Here is a 9088-nt window from a genome sequence, read left to right on the forward strand (position 1 = left end):
CTTCTTCTTCTTCTTCTTCTTCTTCTTCTTCTTCTTCTTCTTCTTCTAATTCTGCTGCTGCTGCTGCTTCTCCTGCTGCTGCTGCTTCTCCTGCTTCTCTTCCTCCTTTTTTTCTTTCTCTTCCTCTTTGTCCTTCATGAATTCACAAAAAAAAATCAGAGATCCATGTATATTTTTTAAATGAGAGTTTTTGTGCTTAAAATCTGATCTCTTGACCATCTCAAACTCATTCTCCAAAGCTAGAGATAATCAGAAGAATTGCACTGCATATCAAGAAGTCACTAAACAGAAGGAGATTAGCACAACTTTTGTAAAATTGACAAAAGGAATTTGAGAATTAACATTTTTACCTATGATTTACCTAAAAAGAGAGACTCCTTCCAAGAGCTAAATCCAGGTCATCTATCATAAGTGGTATTCTATAGTAAGAGTTGCTTGTTACCATTGGTTATTAATTTCCCTAACGAAAGGCTTCCAGACCAACCTAAGGAAAGTCAGTGAAGGAGTTGGTAAAATACAATATCTAAACAAATAGGCAAGACAGTAGTTCAATGTGTTGAGAATTTGGCCTGTAGACTGAGCTCAGGATTCTGACCCTTGGGAAAACATTCCCTCTGGTCTGGCTCTTTCCATTGGGAGAACATAGGGGACTAATGTCTTGGCTGGAATTGGTGCTTCTTTTTTGCTACCATAGTTCTGAATCTTTTCTGGCCAAAGATCCAATGGACCATTTGTTCTCCCTTGACTCAACAGAAAATAACATTTTCCAAGGCCAATGGTCTTTAACTTATTCTTTCTCCAAGCGGAGAGAAGAAAAGCCAGGAGAAAGGTACATGTAGGTGGGGAGAGAGACAGAGGTTAAGAATTCAATAAGAAAGTCTTTCTCTTTTCTGTCTCCATTTTGCTCCCCCTATAAGGTGGCATAGAAAGCAAGTTCCACATGTTTAATATGTTCATTTCTTTGAGATTTTCATGCCTCCCCTCTCTTCACTGACACCTCCTCCTTAGCAAGAGGTGGTTGATAAATCCCAGAAGTCAGCAATAATATTTTGTAACTATGTGTAATCATTTCAAACTACGATTAGCATATTTCTAGTTGTTAAAAGTAGTCTCTTCTCTCTTTCTCCATGTACTGAGTGGGAATAATAACCATCTTGTTCTTCCTTCTAAATCAACCCACATATCACCTGATGATCCTTTAAAGGGATCCTTAGAGAATCCACCAATGAAATTCAGACCCCACTTTGACAATGAATGATCTCTCTAGAGAGGTGACATTTGCCTTCATATTATGATTGGGCTTATAAAAATAGCCCTGTAGAGGCCAAACTGCCACCAAACAAATGGTGGTGCCTTGATATGGATCTAGTAGTTGAGATTTATATAGTGGTTTCCCCACAACGGATAAAAGACTGAAATGCTTTGAATGAGATTTGGACTTCTTTGACTATGGCTTTAAATTTCCTCATCTCTAAAATGACCTGGAGAAGGAAATAGCAAGCCACTCTAGTATCTTTGCCAAGGAAATCCCGAATGGGTCACAAAGCGTTGGACATGACTGAAACAGCTCAACAACAACAACAAGGCTTAAAACATAGGTTCTTTTCTAAGCATGGAACGTATCTAACAAGTGTAAGGATTATTATGATTCTGATCAAGAGGTCTTTAAATTGAAAACGGGGCAAGGAGAAAATCCTGGATCCATTGGGTTGAGCTGACTGGAGAGGGAAAAGAAGTTTGTGCATCAAGGAAGACAGCCACCAACAAAAGAAAAAGCCCTGGCCCTGGCCTGACTGGACAGTAGACATGGAATTTTTTTATGGGGGGGCACCAAGGAGAGATGAGGCAAAATGTAACAATGCCTATTCAGCAGTCTCATAGTATGCTTTGTATTCTGAGAAAGTTTAAGATGTCAACAACAGCTATATAAGCTTTAGCGAAAATGCAGACTACCCTAAGCTGGGCCCAGCAACAGTTTTGATTGTTAAGAGTCATACAAGCGAACGCTTTTTAACAACTAAGAATTGTCCAAAAGTTGAGTGGATTGCCTTGGGTATTTATGGATTCCTCTTAACTGGAAGAATTCAGTGAAGGCGGATAACCACTTGCCAAGTTTGAGGCAACTAGATGGCATGGTGGATAGAGTGGTGGCCCTGGATTCAGGAAGACCTGAATTCAAATCCAGCTTCATATACTTACTAGTGGCATGTCCCTGGACAAGTCACTTAGCCTCCGTCTGCCTCCATTTTTTCAGCTATAAAATGAGAATCATTGTACCTACCTCAAAGAATTTTTCTGAGGATCAAATGAGGTATTTGTATAGTGATTACCACAGTGCCTAAAGGGTCCTGGTTTAGGAACAAGTTTTGATGTATCACCTTTGAAATCTTTTCCAGTTCCAATTTTGTGATAACTTTCTTGGAACTGAAATCTATTTTTCTTCACCCCATCTCTTCCTGGCTGATATGTCTCTTCATTCTTACACATCAATGTTCATAACCTTCCTTGGGCTACAAATAACTTTGTGCCTCTCTTTTGTATTTATCCTCCTGTACTTTATTAACACGTGGGTCATTTCCTCTGCTAGCCTGTGAGCGCCTTCAGAGCAGAGATGGAACTCAGTGTATTGCCATTAATAACTTAATTCAGTTCAATTAACTACAAACATTTACTAAGTGCTGGGGGAGAAAAACAAGTAAAAATCTAAATGCTATGCTGGGAGGGAGAAGAGAACGGATGTGTACAATTTATATGACTGAGGCTGTCCTTACTCATAATGGGAGTAAATGATTAGCTCAGCACTAGAAGATGCACAATTTGGAAAGACATCTTAATTTCTGCTTATAATTTTTAAATCATTGATTTTTTAAAAAAAAAAAATTTTAGGCAATTGACGTTAAGTGACTTGCCCAGGGTCACACAGCTAATAATTGTCAAGTGTTTGGTCTGAGGGCAGATTTGAACTCAGGTCCTCCTGATTTCAGAGCCAGTGCTTTATCCACTGCGCCACCTAGCTGCCCCTTAAATCATTGATTTTTTTTTAAAAAAAGGAGATTGATAGCTCTCGTTTTTCTTCATTACACATCACTACGGCATCATCCAGCACTGTCTCCTCCTTCACCTTTGTCTTTCATGAAGAGGTGGTACTTTTCCTTGCCAAAGCCAACTACTTTACATGCATCCTTGATCTCATCCTCTCTTGTCTTCTCCAGCAGATTGCCTCCATCATCATCTCTGCTCTAATCTACAATCCTTCCTTATTAGTTTCTTCTTTGCTATCTGTGAACACATTCATATTTTCCCCATCAGTAAAAAAAAAATTCTCTTGATCCAACCATCCCTCATAGCTCCCATTTTATGTCTCTGCTTCCCTTCTTGGCTTATGTTCTTGAGAAAGTCATTTACACTAGGTGCCTCTACCTCTATTCCTTTCTTTTTTTTTTAATTAGTTTATTTATTTTTAGTTTTCAACATTCACTAACACAAGATTTTGAGTTCCACATTTTCTCCCCATCTCTCCCCTCCCCCCACACCAAGACTGTAGGCATTCTAAATACCCCTTCCCTCGATCTCTTCTCCCTTCTATCACCCCCCTCCCCTTCATTTATCCACTTCCCCTTCTAGTTTCCTATAGATCAGGATAGATTTCTATACCCCATTGCCTGTATATCTTATTTCCCAGTTGCATGCAAAAACAATTTTTAATATTAGTTTTTAAAACTTTGAGTTCCAAATTCTCTGCCCTCCCCCCCCACTCTCACTGAGAAGGCAAGTAATTCAATATAGGTTATACATGTATAGTCATGCAAAACACCTCCATAATAGTAATGTTGTAAAAGACTATGTTTCCTTGCATTCTATCCTGCCCCCCCTTTATTCTATTTTCTCCTTTGACCCTGTCTCCCTTCAAAGTGTTTACTTCTGATTACCTCCTCCCCCAATCAGCTCTCCCTTCTATCATTCCCCTTCCTTCTTATCCCCTCCCCCCCATTTTCCTGTAGGGTAAGATAGATTTCCATACCCAATTGAGTGTGTATGTTACTCCCTCCTTAAGCCAAATCTGATGAGATTAAGATTCACTCATTCCCTCTTGCCTCTCCCCATTTCCCCTCCACTGTAAAAGCTTTTTCTTGTCTGTTTTATGTGAGATAATTTACCCCATTCTACCTCTCCCTTTCTCCTTTTCTGAGTACAATCCTCTCTCACCCCTTAATTTTATTTTATAGATATCATCCCTTCATATTCAACTCACTCTGTGCCCTCTGTCTATAGATATATTCCCTCCAACTACCCTAATACTGAGAAAAGTCTCATAAGTTACCATCTTTCCATGTAGGAATGTAAACAGTTCAACTTTAATAAGTCCCTTACGATTTCTCTTTCCTGTTTACCTTTACATGCTTCTCTCCAGTCTTGTATTTGAAAGTCAAATTTTCTATTCAGCTCTGGTCTTTTCCTCAAGAATGCTTGAAAGCCCTCTATTTCATTGAATGTCCATTTCCCCCCCCCCCCACTTAAGGATCAGTTTTTCTGGGTAGGTGATTTGTGAGTCTTGGTTGTAATCCTTGCTCCATTGACCTCCAGATTATCATATTCCAAGCCTTCTGATCCCTTAATGTAGAAGCTGCTAAATCTTGTGTTATCTTGATTGTGTTTCCAAGTACTTGAATTATTTCTTTCTGGCTGCTTGTAATATTTTCTCCTTGACCTAGAAACTCTGGAATTTGGCCATACTATTCCTAGGAGTTTTCATTTTGGGATCTCTTTCAGGAGGTGACTGGTGGATTCTTTCCATTTCCATTTTACCCTCTAGTTCTAAAATATCAGAGCAGTTTTCATTGATAATTTCTTAAAGGATGATGTCTAGGCTCTTTTTTTTTGCTCATGGCTTTCAGATAGTCCAATAATTTTTAAATTATCTCATCTGGATCTATTTTCCAAGTCAGTTGTTTTTCCAATGATATTTTTCACATTGTCTTCTATTTTTTCATTCTTTTGGTTTTGTCTTATAATTTATTGATTTCTCTTTGAGTCTTTAACTTTCATATTCTCCATTCTAATTTTTAAGGAATTATTTTCTTCAGTGAGCTTTTGGACCTCCTTTTCCGTTTGGCCAATTCTGCTTTTTATGGCATTCTTCTCCTCATTGGACCTCTTTTGCAATTTGGGTTAGTCTAACTTTTTTTTTTTTTCAAGGCATTTGGGGTTAAGTGACTTGCCCAGGGTCACACAGCTAGTCAAGTGTCTGGTCTAAGGCCAGATTTGAACTCAGGTCCTCTTGACTTCAGGGCCAGTGCTCTATCCACTGTGCCACCTAGCTGCCTCTGGTTAGTCTATTTTTTAAGGTGTTATTTTCTTCAGTAATTTTTTAGGTCTCCTTTAGCAAGCTGTTGACTCATTTTTCATGATTTTCTTGCATCACTCTTATTTCTCTTCCCAATTTTTCCTCTACTTCTCTTACTTGCTTCTCAAAATCTTTTTTGAGCTCTTCCGTGGCATGGGACCAATTCATATTTTTCTTGGAGGCTTTGGATGTAGGAGCTCTGACTTTGTAGTCTTCTTCTGGTTATATGTTTTGATCTGCTTTGTCACCAAAGTGAGATTCTATGGTCTGAGTTTTTCCCCCCACAGTTTGCTCATGTTCCTAGCCAATGCCTTGACTTTTTAACTCTTTGTTAATGTAAGGCTCTGATTCTAGTGTGGAGGGTGTATTGTCCCAAGCTTAAGGGGTTTTGCACAGCTATTTTCAGAGATACTTCTAGGGACCTGTAAATTTTCCATTCTTTCCAGGTGGTATGATCAAAGGAGAGGTATTTACTCCTTTCCTGTCCTGTGCTCTGGTCTATGAGTGACCACAAGCACTCTCTTCTGCCTTGGAACTATAAGGAGGATTCTCTCTCCACCGCCACCACAAGCTCTACCACACCAAAGCTCCTCCTCACCCCAGGACTGCCACCTAGGACTGCGACCCAGATCCAAGCAAGGGCAAAGCAAGAGAATCTTGCCTCCATAGCAGCAAAGAGATCCCTTCAATCCCCCTCTGATCAGCCACTTGATCCCTCTACCATCTGTGGACCAAAGCTGCCTTTGTGGTCACCACTCCAGGGTTGTACTAGGGTCAGGGCTGGACCATGCTCTTCTCTCACCCAGGTCCAACAGACCTTTCCTACTGACCTTCTAAGTTGTCTTTGGCGTTTGTAGGTTGAGAAGTCTGGAAACTACCACAACTGCCAGTGATTCAGACCTCTGAGGCCTGCTCCAGGTTTGCTGAGGCCCTGTTTTTGCCTGTTGCATGCTGAATTGCACTCCTCTCCTGGGCTGGTGCAACAGACCTTTCCCATCAACCATCCAGGTTGTGTTGGGCTGTTCTGTCTTTTTGTGGGTTCTGCTGCTCTAGAATGTGTTTGGTCATTTTTTACAGGTATTTGGAGGGGTTTGGGGAAGAGCTCAAGCAAGTCACTGCTTTCACTCTGCCATCTTGGCTCTCCCTCCCCCCCACTTCTATTCCTTTCAATCTCTTCTAATGCTTCTGCAATCTAGCTTACAACCTCATCCTTCAATGAAAACTCCTCTCTCCAAAATTACCAATGATCTCTTAATTGCCAATAGGCTTTTCTAAATCCTCATCTTTTTAAAGTTCTCTTTAGCCTTTAATACAATTAAACACCTCCATTATTAAACACCTCCATTTCTTGGTTTCCCAGGCTTCCTTCAAAACTAAGCTCAAATTCCACCCTGTGAAAGAGCATCCCTTCTACTGCTCATTTTTTCCCCTCTGTTCTTACCTTCCATTTACACTGTGGATGTCTTGAATGCATATAACCATTTGCATGTGGTCTCTTCCGTTAGAATGTGAGCTCCTTGAGGGCAGGACTATATTTTTGTTTTTCTCTCCCTTCTGGCGATTCCATTCACTGTAGCTAGCCCTTCCTGAAAAACAAACAAATAAACAAAAAAACTATCTTAGGACTCTCATTTTATTTTGGCCAAGAGTCTCAAGGATTGGGTGAGTTCTTATCTTTTGTAGATAACCGATAAATTATTCATTGCAATTATCATAATGATCTAGTAAGAAATTTGATCTTTTTTTTTTAATAAAGTTTTCAAGCCCTGGGGCAAATTCACATGGGGAGGGAAGGTGTTCTAAGCATGGATGTACAGTGGAAAGGAAATGCAAAACTTACTGTTGTCTGGAACTTAAAATGTATGGAATTTGACCAAATGGTCTTTAGGCCAAGCTATAATAGGGGCAGGGCAGTTGGGGCTTTTTTCTCAGGTGCTAAAATTTAATGGTTGCAGACAAAATCTATATTCCTTCAGCATCATAGAGACAACTAGGCTTAGTACCTAGTTACTAAGAGTAATTAATTTAAATAGGAAATTATCAGACGAGGTTGCTGTACCCTGAGTGAGTTCCTCTCTCGGCTGCCCCAATGTCTTCCTGTACTTTCCAGTAATGCCCCAAGGTCTCTACATGTTTTCATGCCACTTGTCTCTGGTCACTGTTTTGGTCTGCTTATCCCAGCATGCTATCCCCCTATCCCTGAATGTCTATATCCAGGTTTTTTGTAGCTCTAATATTGGATGTCTGTGATTCTAATCTATTACTGCCTTCTATTGTTTTATATAAAACATAATAATTTTTATGTCTGCCTATACAAATTATACTGGATATACTAATTTATACTTTTCTCTGAACAAAGATTTAGGTCTTTTTGTACCTAAAGAATACAACTGAACTTTGACATTACACAAAAACAGCCTTGGCTCTGAGTTTGCAAATGCAACTCCAGCTGTTTGTATGCAGCACCAAATGTGAGTCTGTTGGGGAAAGAGAGTTTGGCACTTTGGGTTTATTAATGTACTTTTCACAAGGGAACACACCAGCTGGAAGAGGAAAAAAAAATCTCTGTGAGAGAGGAAGGATGGATGGCAACAGCATTCAGCCAGAGGTGGGGGAACAATGAGAGGAAATCTTCTCCTGGGTCAGCATCCCATTAGGGTTTCTCAGCTTTCACCTTTGGCCTTCCCAGAGCATCCCTGCCTACCTCCTGCTCCCTGGGACTTACTTCCTTGGGTATGTCTGGCTCCAGGCCATCAACATGAAGAATAACAGTAAAAAAACAAAATCTTCAACAGGTGCAACAGCCCAGAGAGGATCTTCTATTCAAGACCACAGACACTGGCCTCTACTGAGCAGATGCAGGAGATATAACCCACATTATCCTGATGCACAGATGTGGAGTGAGACAATAGCAGAACTCATAAAAATGCTGCAGAATTCATTTGCTGGAGATGAGCTTTCCATGATCTCATGGGATACAACAGACATAAAACATGTTGCACAGGGCAAAGTTTGCTTTAGAGTAAAGTAAGCCAGCATCATTAAGGTAATGAGGGACTGAGGATATTTTGGCACTGATACAATGGTGGCTGTCGTCTAGTGCCTAGCCCTTTTTGCATCCTTCACTTCTCCAGCGGAAGAAATCACCACCAATCCAACTTTGCTAAAGTTTATTAGAAACTAGTAAGAGGTTCTCTGGGAGGAGGAGGGATAATTTGGGAAATGTAGGTAATATAAAAACAAACAAAAATAGTAACAGAATTTTTAAAATTCACACTTAAAAATAATGAAAACAGTCTTCTTTGCTCCTACAATGATGTTGAATATACCACTGTGACAATTTGATCTTTCACAAATTTGTTCTCTAATCTCAACCAGAATTTCACTACTGCGCAGCAAAACTTTTTTTCTTTACTGATTGACTATCCCACTCCCCTCAGCAACTGTTTCCAATTCTCTTTCCTCTTAAGCTTCCTATATTTCCCCTGATCTCTCCCTCTCAGTTCATTGGTTTCTATTTTATTGGGAAAATAGAAGCCATCTATTGTAAATACCCTCTTCTCTCCTGTTCCATACCTGGAAACCCCTCTATATCTTGCTTACTTTTATTCTTGTCTGTGAAGTAAGTAGTCCTTCATGCCAAGGCCAAGTCAGTCTCCTTTCTTTTCTCTAGAAGTTTTCTCCTTTGACCATTGCTTCTCTCTCTCTCTCTCTCTCTCTCTCTCTCTCTCTCTCTCTCTCTCT

Source organism: Vombatus ursinus, unplaced genomic scaffold (assembly GCF_900497805.2).
Source record: "Vombatus ursinus unplaced genomic scaffold, bare-nosed wombat genome assembly UNPS02014848.1, whole genome shotgun sequence".
In the NCBI taxonomy this organism is placed as follows: Eukaryota; Metazoa; Chordata; class Mammalia; order Diprotodontia; family Vombatidae; genus Vombatus; species Vombatus ursinus.